Genomic DNA, 13078 nt, shown 5'->3' on the forward strand with positions numbered 1-13078 from the left:
ATATTAAGTACGTCAAACAAAATCTCCACAATCTGGTAAATAATTTTTATGTAAAATTCGGCAAACATTTCCAATCTTATATGAGATCTACTTTGGACCAACAACATTCTAAATTGGAATGCATGGAACTAATTTCAAATTTTTAAATAATTACAACAAAACAACAAAGATGTAAAAATATAAAATTGATGAGTTTTAAAACACCTTTCACTCTTTTTCCTAGCAAATTCTTTAATTAAATAACAGAACTAGCACTTTCGGCTATTTTAAATGGCCTTCTTCAGGTTATACAATATTGGAACGTCAGTTAAAACATATTCAAAATTCTCTCTCGTTCTTCTCACCGACATTCCAATGTTGTATAACCCGAAGAAGGTCATTTAAAATAGCCGAAAGCGTTAGTTCTCTTATTTATTTAGAGAATTTGCTAGGAAAAAAGTGAAAAGTGTTTTAAAACTTATTTACAGAAGTTCTAGCTTTCTGCTTGTAGAATTGTAATATAAAAATGTATAAAGATTCGGCGGCCTTTAAAATAAAGATTATAAATAAATAAAAAATGAAAACGTTCGTCGAATTTCACATTAAATTTATTTACCGATTTTGTTTGAAGTACTTATTCGTCAATCCGAAGGTAATTTCTATCGGATATTAGTGACGTATTGACTTCAATTTCATTACAAACCTTCCTAATTATAATGTTAGGTTAAAAACATTATAATTAATTTTTATTTCATAATTTTCAGGTAGGATTAATTAACCATCTTTAAACCAAAACAATCTCAGAAAAAGGTATACATGTAAATGTATTTAAAATCTTTAAATGTAATTATAACTAATGTTTATTAGCATAAGAACTAAAATGGAGAATTAATAAATATAATCAGTGTAAAATAAACATGTGAGCTGATCTAATAAATGCTAAGTCATTGCAGGTTTGTATTTAATGCAAAAAAATGGCTAAAAATGTACAATATTCGAGCAAATCTCGATAGCAATTTACATGTTATTACTGTTTAAGGAATTTGAATTATCATTACATTAAGCAAAGTCACAACACATCATCCTCATGGACTGAAAATCTTTAACGATGTTAATTTTCTTACCATTTACAATTCCAAACATGTATTATTGGAGATTAAAGACGTTTCGACATTAACAGCGTACGAATAATTATCATTTAGGACGGAAAAGTTAGCAAATTCAAAACATTTGAACCATTTTCAGCGCCATAGCAGCTAAGCCTAATCAGTATATATGATAACTGGCAACCAACGTCTGCGGCCCGATATCACACGGAATTAATATTTCTTACCTTTTCGCAAGCCGTTTCGATTATTATTCCCGAAACAATAACTTGAAATAAAACTCTTCCAACATCGATTTTTCCACTTCCGGAAGTTTGTCTTTTGTTTTCCGGAAGCACGCGACTTCTAGATCCTTTTCGGATATTAACTGCGCTTGCGCCTGATTGCTGATCCGCTGTGACGTCATACCAGCAGCAAACATGTAAACAGAGTTTATGGTTGCTTCATTCTCAAAAAGCATTTGAGTTTTTTTCCCATTAATGATGAAACGACTAATGACAAATCAATATAAACGTTTAATAAATGCTTTTATACGATATTTTTTTTATTAATCTGATGAAATATTTAAACAGTTGTAAATTTTAAAAATCTATCCCATGTGTTTATCTCTGGTGTTTGTAAATGTTTAAAGTGTTTGTTTGTACATTAAATTACATGCAAAAATAGTTCATATGTTATCTGAAATAATTGTAAAGAAAATTCTTATTTGTTAAATCACTGAAATTGTTAATTTGTAGAATTTTATTCCATTTTCCTTTAAGTATAATAAATGGCAATTTAATGATACCTAACAGTTTCCTTGTGTTGGTTAAATTGTGTTTAATATGCTTTACACTTTGAGATTCAAATTTTGTTTAGAAGATAAAAAGTTAATAGAAAAATATATCCATATAAATGGTGTTTTATATTTATGTAGTTTCTACATAATAATGATACATTACATTAAAACTATTGAGTTTATTTACTTGTATTCAAGTCAACAGTACTTTATAGTATAACGACTGTACAATGATTAAATGATTCACAAAATTTCCTTAAACATGTACAGTTCTCTGCTTTTCTTTTTTGGAGATTATGACAAAAAATTTCACTTAAACTCATACTTTTGAGCTTCTAGCCCATCTGTAGGTACTAATGTGATTAAGTAATTGATAAAAAATTATATTTTAAATGCAGTAAAATTATTTAATTATATTTTTTATACAGAAGAACAAATAAATCATCAGCAATATTAAACAAGAAAACAGCAAATACAAGTATTTTTATCTAAATTAACTAGAATTCCTCAGTTATGAACTTAGAACATTATAATTTTCTACTGTTTGATACTGCTGGACATATTTTATTAACCAATTAGCAACTTGAAAGTATATCTATAACATTGTATTTATATAGAAATGTTTAAAAAGTTAATTACACAAAATGTTGGTTATAAATTTATAGTATATTTGCTAATCTCCGCTATTTATTGTAGAGAGTTATAGTGTTTAGTTATTGTAGAGCGCAGCATCATATATAAGGAAAACAGAGTCAAAAACTGACTGAAAGCAAATACTGTATTTTTTTAACTATTGTTAAATTTTTTAATGTATATTAATTTTATAAATTTGTCATGCTTTTAAGAAAAATATGTAATAATTACTGATTTGAGTTATTGTTATAACAATATATATATTTTTAATTGTATATATAAGTAATTAAATGTATTTTTCAAATTTTTCTAACAACTAACAAGTAAGTTTATGTTTTATAGAAAACCTATTGTAATCATATTAGATAATTATGAAATTTTTATACTGTAAATTTTAATAATAATAGCACATATTTTTTATAGTTATTCAGATATTCATTGCAATCTAATTATTTTTAATGAAGTAAAATAACAGATAAAATTATCGCAGCTCTGAAAAATAATAGCTCAATAAGTATTATTATTATTATTATTATTATGCAGAAAAAATTTATAAAAAATAAATTTTATTTTTTTAAACAATGTGAAAGTGTTTTTAATTTTATATTTGTCTAAACTATTAATTTACATAGTTTAATGTGGTTATAATTATGATTTTTGAAATTTAATGTGATTATACCAATTACCAGTATTCAACAATTAAAGGATAATATAATATTAATACTGCAAATGTTTTTAAACTGTACATTTAAAATAAAAAATACAGCATGAATATTTTTATTTTTGCATTCTAATGTATTTAAATATTTATTTTCAAATGATATTACAACTGAATAAACAAAGTTTTTGGCATGTCATCAGAAGAGATAACAATATTTACAATAATTAACTGCACAACTTCAAAAATTTTTAAATAGAATTTGTAATTTTTTTAACATTTTGATTAGAACTTTTATTTAATATTTCTGCTCATATTTATCTACTTATTTTGCACATTATATTATGAGGAATTAGCATATAGGATCCAGACCACATAAGGATTTACCCATTTTCTCAGCAATTTTAACTGCTGAGAAAATGAAATATTCATTTAAATATGGATAATTTAATTAATACATCGCAAAATTTAAATCATTTCATTGGAAATATTTCCTTGAAACTGAAAAAGGAAATGAATTATAAATGTCAACTTGGAAATTCCAAAATATTTTGATATAGGTTACTGTATTTAATAAAATTTTCTTTATTATGTTAGATGATAAATTCAACACTAAATTGTTATACAGTCAAGTCCACTTATGATAGCATCCTAAGGATCACTGTGTTATGCTGCCTTATCCAGACTGCTCTCTTATCCAAAGTAACAAGATCACCCAGGAGTTGTTAATGGTATTCAATTCTCTTCACTTTTTCATGTTTTAGGAGCTTTACATAACTTATTACACATTTAGAGATGTTAAAATTCATTATCACATAATTTTACAGTACTTGCTTATTATTTTCCATTCTTATATCATCAGTTTTATTGTTCTATCAAATAAACAGTAAATACCAGTCAAATACATTCTTCCCATACATAAAAAAAGGGCCTTGCTGAAAAGATGTAAACATCCTTATTCAAAAATTTCTGAATTCTCTTTAATGGGATAAAGTATAAAAACAAATCATTACAGTACCAGTACTACTAATTAAGGTCATGTGACCTGGTCTTCACTAATCACTTTTTGCTTGTTCTCTTAAGATGAGGATATATATGTCATCTGTACTGTTCATTTATATATGTGCTGTATTTTATAATACCTTCCTAATGTGTAATTGCTTCTCATGTGTCCAATTAAATCTGTTCAACAATCTTTTTACATTCATACATATGTGCAAGTGTTTTCAGATTTATTAAACTCCCATCTTCAGGCAAAAATTAATTATTGAATATTGTTTATCAAATTTACATAAAAGTTATAAAATATAAAAACACTCCATACCAAATATTACAAAATTAACAACAAACTATCTATTGGAGCTATACAAAAGATTTACTTATGCAATTACTTTGACAGTTTTTAACTGTTTCCTTCATGAATTACCATTCACCGAGAACAGAATGCAACTATTTGAAAAACAGAATACAAATGGTAAAGAACATTTTTCAAAATTGCATCTCATGCTCAAGCATGGAACGTAATTGAAACACTGCATATAAAATTACAAAATTTTTAATGCACATACACAATGAAAAAAATTATAAAAATTTATGCCAAACCAAAACACAACAGTAAATTAACACATAGCAGTGCCATTAATGAAACAAAATACACAACTGTAGAAGCTTAAACAGTGCTATCTACCAACTACAGTTCTTGTATATCAAGCTTGGGGAAGCTGCACAGTGACATTAATGCAATGAAAAGAGACTCCTAGATAGTGTTCTTCAGTTCTCACAACATCTTAAGAGCAAAATTTGTGACTAAAGTAGATTAAACTTATCCTTTATTACTTGTTTAGCCAGTTCTGTTGTACAGTACACCTATTATGCTTTATATTTTCATGATGCTCAAGACCATGGATGTCCAACCCATGGCCAAAAAAGAAGTTTCACAAAGCCATAAACCTTTATACATATTTTATATGTATAAAGGTTTATGGTTTATGTATAAAGGTTATATATATAAAGGTTATATATATATATATAGGTATAAAGGTTTATGTATAAAGGTTATAAATATAAATATTTTATATTTATAACCTTTATACATACCTATTATGCTTTATATTTTCATGATGCTCAAGACCATGATGCTCAAGACCATGGATGTCCAACCCATGGCTCAAGGCAAGTTCCAATGTGGCCCAATAAAACCGACAAAACCAACAAATGTTTTAATTAATTAATTTATTTATTTTATTTCAACGGCATAAACTCAAAAAAGAAGTTTCACAAAGCCATAAACCTTTATACATATTTTATTTTTTAGTGGAAAGGAAATATTTTCAAATACTTGGAGATGAGTGAATGATAGTGTTGCCAGCTTTTTAAAATCGCTGACCTGAATGGCAGGTGAGGTTTGTTCGAACAGAAGTTCCTGACACATGTGCAATGTCATTTTGCGATGCGAAGAATAACGTGCAGTGCATGCCAGTTCTAAATCAGTTACAGTTAGGGACTAGGGAGGACTTGGGTAGGAGTAACCTAAGTAACCTAGATGACTTAGCTCTATTGGATAGTGGAGATGTGTATGAATACGAATTGTACGAACAAAACAAAAAGGTCGACAGGTTGTGCACGATATTCCCAGACAGAATTAGTAGTTCACCCGAATAGTGAGTTGATTCCCGGACTGTCTGGGCAAAAACTAGACGGGTGGTAATACTAATGAATGAGGAAGGATTACTAAATATAGCTGGAGTTGTGACTCAAAGGATTATAGGCACAAATTTGGGGAAAGGAGAGAAAGGAGAAAAGATAAAGAAGTGAGAAAGGTTGGAAAATTAAGGGTCCATATTTACAAAACAGATCTATTTAACCTTTCTCACTAATTTTTATCTTTTGTCCTTTCCCTCCTTTCCCCAAATTTGGGTCTATAATCCTTTGGAGTCATAACTCCAGCTTTATTTAGTATTTCTTCCAGCATTGCAAGATTTGGCTACATTGTGCCAAATGTGGCTACTATTTTTTAATTTGACATAAAAAATATCATTTGGCCCTTCAGCTACTTTTTGGACTACATATTACTGTATTTATAAATATGTAGTCCAAAACATAAATTATAATATAATTTAAACATAAATATAGATATAAATATAAATTATTAGTTGAATAAAAATGCACTTTAAAATGGTGTTTTGTCACTTTTTATTAATTAGAGACCCAAATAAAACAAATATTTGTGTTTTTCAAATAAATTTTTGTTTGTAGCTTTTATAATAAATGAATTTATCTATTTCTAAATAAAAATTGAAAGTGTCTGTAGAAGTAATTTTTTAAAATATCCTTTTTCGTGATAAAGTTTTAATACTTATTATTATAATCTAGACATGTTAATCCTTAAATATACTTGTATATTGGGCCACAAGTATATATTATATATACTTTTGGTCCAAAACTCCTTGACTTCTTCCAATGCGGCCCAGAGAAACAAAAAGGTTTGATACCCCTGCTCAAGACAGAGGTAGAGCATTCTGGCAGTTGCCCCAATATACAACAGCTTCTACCCAGTTAGTGAATTTTGTAAGGGAATAGCATAAAACCCAGATTTTTCAAAGAATGTGTTGTGATATCATTGGAAAGGAAAGGCTTAGACATAGGTAGGGTGGTCAGACATCCAATTTTTAAATAAGAAATTACACCTCAAAGCAAAATTTCCAGCAAAGAAGTTCAATATTCATCCAATTTTTGCAAACTGTTCCTGCTTTTGCCTATTTTTAATATTTGATTGTGGAATCAATCTGTGAATACAGCAATTTTATTAACATATCAATATAATATCACCAATTTATAGATCAATAAATAAATAAATTTTAAAAAATAACTGAAGTTCAATCAGTTTTAAGAATTCATTTTCACTAATTCTGAAATGTGTCCTCGGTTGGATTGTAAATGATATGGTCTGCTTACTGTAAGAGACATTAATTTGGGTCTAGATTCCAAGTCTCTACAATGACAGAAACTTTTCTTGGTGATCTGATCTGGATGTGTTGGCCAGTACTCTCCATCCTCTTCAATTATGCTTCCATTGAATATTTTTGGAAACACATAATAGCATATTATATTAACAAAGTGTTCAAAATTATAGAATTATAGGAAAAGTATTTTCTGTACTAAAGACAAATATATGTACAGTATATATAAAAGCATTGGCATAGATATGGCATACTTTTGACAGACTATCCACTTAAAATGGATGGTTGGCAGATATATATGTACTGTACACATATATATATGACAATAAATTATATAAATGAAAAAAATGCAAATTTTGAAATATAAAATAACATAGAAATGCAAAAAAACGATGTTCACAATACTGTTATGCTATTTTTCATTTAAAAAAAATCAAAATTCAGTTGTTTTTGGTCCTTATAAATGACCTATTTCAGACATCTAAGAAATTTTGTAATATTAGTCACATATCTTTTGAATCCCACAAATATCATTGGATTTTTTTACCAATAGCACTGTAAAAAATTTTAATTTGAATTGCATTCCAAACTAATATTTGATTTTCTCATTCTTAGAATATGCTAAAGATGGTCATTTAAAATGACTGAAAACATTAGCATTTTAGTTTTTTTTAAGAAATATGTTGTTGGAATTTAAAGGTTGTGTATTTTAGTATGTTTTGTTCTATTTTACATTTAATTATTTTGAACTAGGGCAATGTCAATCAAACTCTACAAAAACTATTCTTCATTACAAAAATAATTAATCTAAGGGATTTTTCTTGTGTAAAAATGTCTCAGATGGCATTTTATTTCCTTGTTATGAACCACAGTTTCATATCACTTTTTATTAAAACATTTTAATTGTTACCAATTTCAGATCTCTGAGCACAGAGCCTGAAGCATATGCCTCATATACCTGTGCAATAGTCTGCCATTGCTTATATTCTCTAATATGCTTTGTTAAAGGTTTCTCTTTAGTTCATTATAATTTCTTATAATAATACTATTCCTCACATAAACATAAATAGTTTTTCTTGAAAAGGAAATAATTTTATTTTCTCAATTTCTTGATTTTTCTAGGCAATCAAAAAATCTAAACAGTGCCAACTTTAGATGATGAGAGTTTGAGATAGCTAATTTATTTATATATTTTTCCAAAGATTCGAAAGGTTTACCAATAAATTTTTCCAAAATTTATTAGTAAACTAGTTGTTAAGTGACCTAGATTATTGATGTATCATTCAGATTCATTAAGCTTATAATTCTAGAAATTATCATCTACAGGCCCACCAGTGGCCAAGCAATCTTCATACCCTGAACACTGGGAGTTCGATTGTGGGTTCGCACCTCGCTTGGACAGACTGGCCATGTGGAGTTTTCTGGGTTTTCTCCATGTCTGTAATGCCTAAATAAGGACCAGTGTCCCTTAAAAGACCTCCCAGAAAGTATCCCCCTAGGCAGATCATCCAAATGTTGCATTGCCATAACTAAACAAACTATTATCTACAGTGAGTGATAACTTTGTGTTATTTTAGTTTTGGCATGAGAAGAGATAAATATTTTAAATTTAATTCATAAACTGCTTCATTTAAAGTGAAATAGTTTTTGTTTAATTTTAAATTTTGAGAATTATTTTGTATTTTATCTTAACTTAATGGAAATTTCCATTTTATAAGGATTTATACATTTAGTTAATTAAAAAATGGTAATTTGTATTGTAAAAATGCAAATTTTTAAAAACATTTATATTTTATTAATATCAAAATTTTAATTATTATTATAAAATATATAAGTTAAAAACAATTCGTTTTTGCAGATTTATCTCAAAAAACTTTTAATTAGAAAAATTGAATTTATTAAATATCCAATTTTTACACTCATTCTTTAAATTCAAATGTAATGTATTCAAAATCTTTAGTTTTGATATTTCTATAAACAGAAGTATATATATATATATAAATTGAGTGTATATACAAATATTGTGATGATCTACAGGAATCTAATCATACAAGGAGTCATTTACTGTTTAAGAAGTTTCTTTATTGTCCTATACATAATACTCCCCCACTAGGTGTTCTTACTTAAGATCTCATTACTTATTAATAAGAAGAAATTTTCTTTAGATGTATATTCACTGTATTGATATTTAATATTCAATGAAATAAAAAAAAGCAATAATATTAGCAACAACCTATCAACTAATAAATGCTTGATAGAAATTTTATAAAATATTAATTTGAAAAATTTTTATTAGAAGATTAAAGGCTTACTGGTACATATAAGCATTTATCTTCTAAACTTTTTTCTTTTCAGTCCTTTTCTACTCATTTTAGTTGGCTGATTCAGAACACTTATTCAATGTTTGTGTATTATAATAATGTTTTAATGCTTAAGAGTTTATATGTTAAAACATATTTGATGATTTAACTGAAGATATAGTTCTGTATTGTTATTACAGTTCAACAAACATAAATTTTAAGGCCAGGATTTCTCTCTTTCTCTTGTTTGTTAAATCATCTTTAACTGATTGAACATCTTGATCATTGAACTGATTCCAAAAACATTTGATTTTTCTGGCTTAAAATACAGTATGGTGAATGTTTTGTTGAACAAATTTGACTTTAGTAAATTTAACAAATAGTCTGATAACATGACATGATAGTATTCACTATGACTATATTGAAATGTAGGCCAGTCTATTTGTGGGGTAATTTGATTGAGGTCTTTACAAATAAATGACACATGTTGGTGGAAAGAATTAATTTAATGCTAAATCAAAGAATAAAAATGATAAAACAGCTAGCGGACTTAAACAGTATTCTTACAAACTATACAAATTTCTTGATCTCATCCACTAATTATAAAGAGATTGCTTGAAATCACAATGTTACTAATATGCACTTATTCTAAAAAAAAATATATATATATACAAATATTTACAGGGTGATATGCTTGGTAGTTCCATCCTCTTAACACAGTTACTTGACGAAATTGATGTTCTTTGTTAACACGCACGTGGTCGAAACTTAATTAAGAAACAAAATTAGAAAGCATCAAGTTGGTGAAATAATTGTCCCGATGAGTAAGCCTAATTCTTACATATAGTTTTAATTAAACTACTTGCCAGTTGGGGCCAAATCCAGATTGATGGGTTGGATTGCCCTTTAGCACACAGCGGTTCAATCACCTATCGTTACTATTCAATTCTTACCCAAAATCCTCTCCACTCATTTATTTCAGATGAGAGCTCAAAAGTCCAGTCCAGTCTCTAGAGTCCAAGAAGGGAAAAAAGCCCTTTTTACACGTATGACATATATTTTTATAGCTCCTGCCATCTGGGAACATCACTACACACACGATCTGCTCTAGACCAATCTACATTCACAACTGTGGTGACCCCAAAAGGTGATACAGAATTTATAACAATACACACGCATAACAAAGAGAGAGAGGGAAAAAAACCCGATACAATATCACTTAAGAACAGAACGTGATGACATAAATTAAAATTTCTTTATACAACTAAATAACTATAGTGGCGGAGCACTACACATGTAATAATGGTAGTGCAAACTCTCTTTTCTCTCTTACAATAATTGAAAATCAAATACTTTCACTAGTAGTATGTATCACTCATAGTGGCTTACAGACTAGTCTTTAATTTTTCAAAATTTGAAATAAAATTCTACAATTGTCTAATTATTTCTATGAGACAGTTTTGTATCTCAAACAATTCAATGTTGCATTGTTCACAATTAAATTTAAACTTATACAATATTTTACATAAAACAAAATTGCTTAACAGAACAAATTTAAGTAACCATGTAAGTAATGTAATGTGCTTACTACTACACAATGAATGAAATAAAGCTAAAATATTTCACATACAAAACTATTTCTAAGCGTCATTATAAAAATCAAAATTGAAGAGTTAAATGTCCAGACATGAATTTCAATAATTATTACAATTCTTTTTATACAAATGCAATAGAAGAAATATTCCAAAATACATTACCTAGAAATGCTAAAATAGTTGATTAATTTGAAGAAAATGGTTGTCTTCAGCTTTTATTCTTGTCTGAGATGAGAGGGACAAAAATAATTTTTAAAATTTTTGAATTTCACTACTGGCCAGAGTGCATTATTTTCATTAGACATCTATTTATTTTTTATTTGATCAACAGTCTATTGCACAATAATAATCACACAAAATAAGTATCTTTGGAAATAACTTGTGCATAATATCCATAGTTCATTTCTCTCCCAAATTAAGTCTGCAGTGGCAATGATGTTCAATGTCAATGATGTCAAATGTTAATTTTTCTACTAACATAACATTTTTTTACTTTTTGAAACTTTGGAACTTTAAATAAAAACACTTTTTCTATGAAATCTTTATAAAAATTTATATAAAATATAATTAATATCAATTTAGACAAAAATAATAACAACTTTTAAACATTAATTTATTATAATTCTTAATTTTAAATTATTTTGTCCAGATTTCTGTGAAACTCCAAGAAATTCTTTGTAGAACCCTTGGATTTTGCAGAATATAGCTTAAGAAACACTATATTGGAACATTGCAGTGTACTAATAGGACCACAAACTTGGATCTACTCAAGTATGAAAGAAGTAATCTATGTTACCAATAGGCTGCATTCATAACTGCAATTGAGTTTTATCAATTTCCAAAACAGGTATCCCTTGATTAACATGGTTAATTAATCCCTTGATGCTACAGCATATATCAAAATTGCATTAATCAAATACAATGGTACATTAGTACTCAACTGAACAATCATCACCAATTAGAACAAATTTTTGGTTAATAGCAAATATTTTTATTGTGATAAATGAAAATAGCAAATTCTCCAACATGTTATTTGCTGAGAAAAACATATGTTAAGTAAAGACAGTTAAAGACAGCTGTTAAAGCAGTGTTAATTAAAATTTCTGATGTGTATAAAAAAAGGATTTCCATAATTAATTTCATGCATTAAGCAAAACCTGTATTAAAAATAGCTATATTTTCAATTTTATATTTTTCAATTTTGAGACATTTACTTAAAATACATATCTTTATGAGCTTAATTAATTCTAATAATACTAATTAATTAAGCAAACATTAATTAAATATATTACATTAATGTATCAGATATTTTTAATACAGGTATCCCTTGCTTAACATGGTTTTCCTTAATGCATGATTTGATTAATTAAATGTAACAATAAACTATAATTTGTAAAAAAAAATTTTTATTTAATCTAATAGAAAGTATTGAAAATACATATAAAATTTATTATAAAAATAGAAAATTTATGTATCATGACAGTTAGGAAATTATTATATGCATTATTAAAAATTTAATAACAACAACAAACATTTGATCTTATAAATAATTATTGTTAATCATACAAAATCTTTATAATTGATATGTTTTTCAAAAATCACTTTATAAAATACCGTAATTACTCGTGTAAGACAATCTCGCTTATAGGACAAGGTGTGACTTTAAAGATCAAAATAAAGCAAATTAGATTTATTAATACAATTCTGATTTTATTTCGTTTAACGACAAATGAAATATTAAATGCATGTAAATGCATACATTGTCCCGCAAAAATTACTGGCATTATAAACTTTAATGAAAAATCTTGTAAAATCAACAACATAATTTGTTCATGTAAAGCTGGACAATCAGGAACCTTTTTTTGCCAATTAACAGTCAAATCCACTCTCTGTTGATTACACTTATGAGTTACTTCAAATTCTGATTTCCAAATAATCATCTGTTTTCACATGGGAATGGATTAAAACTTATATCAGGCTCCCATGTGATTTTGGAATTTCAACTTGAAATTTAATTCAAAAGCTTTGCTTTTCTTATTGTTATTCATCTTTAATCCTGACAATACACAA

The sequence above is a fragment of the Centruroides sculpturatus genome, unplaced genomic scaffold (assembly GCF_000671375.1).
Source record: "Centruroides sculpturatus isolate CEXI.00-Female unplaced genomic scaffold, Cexi_2.0 scaffold1397, whole genome shotgun sequence".
NCBI lineage: Eukaryota > Metazoa > Arthropoda > Arachnida > Scorpiones > Buthidae > Centruroides > Centruroides sculpturatus.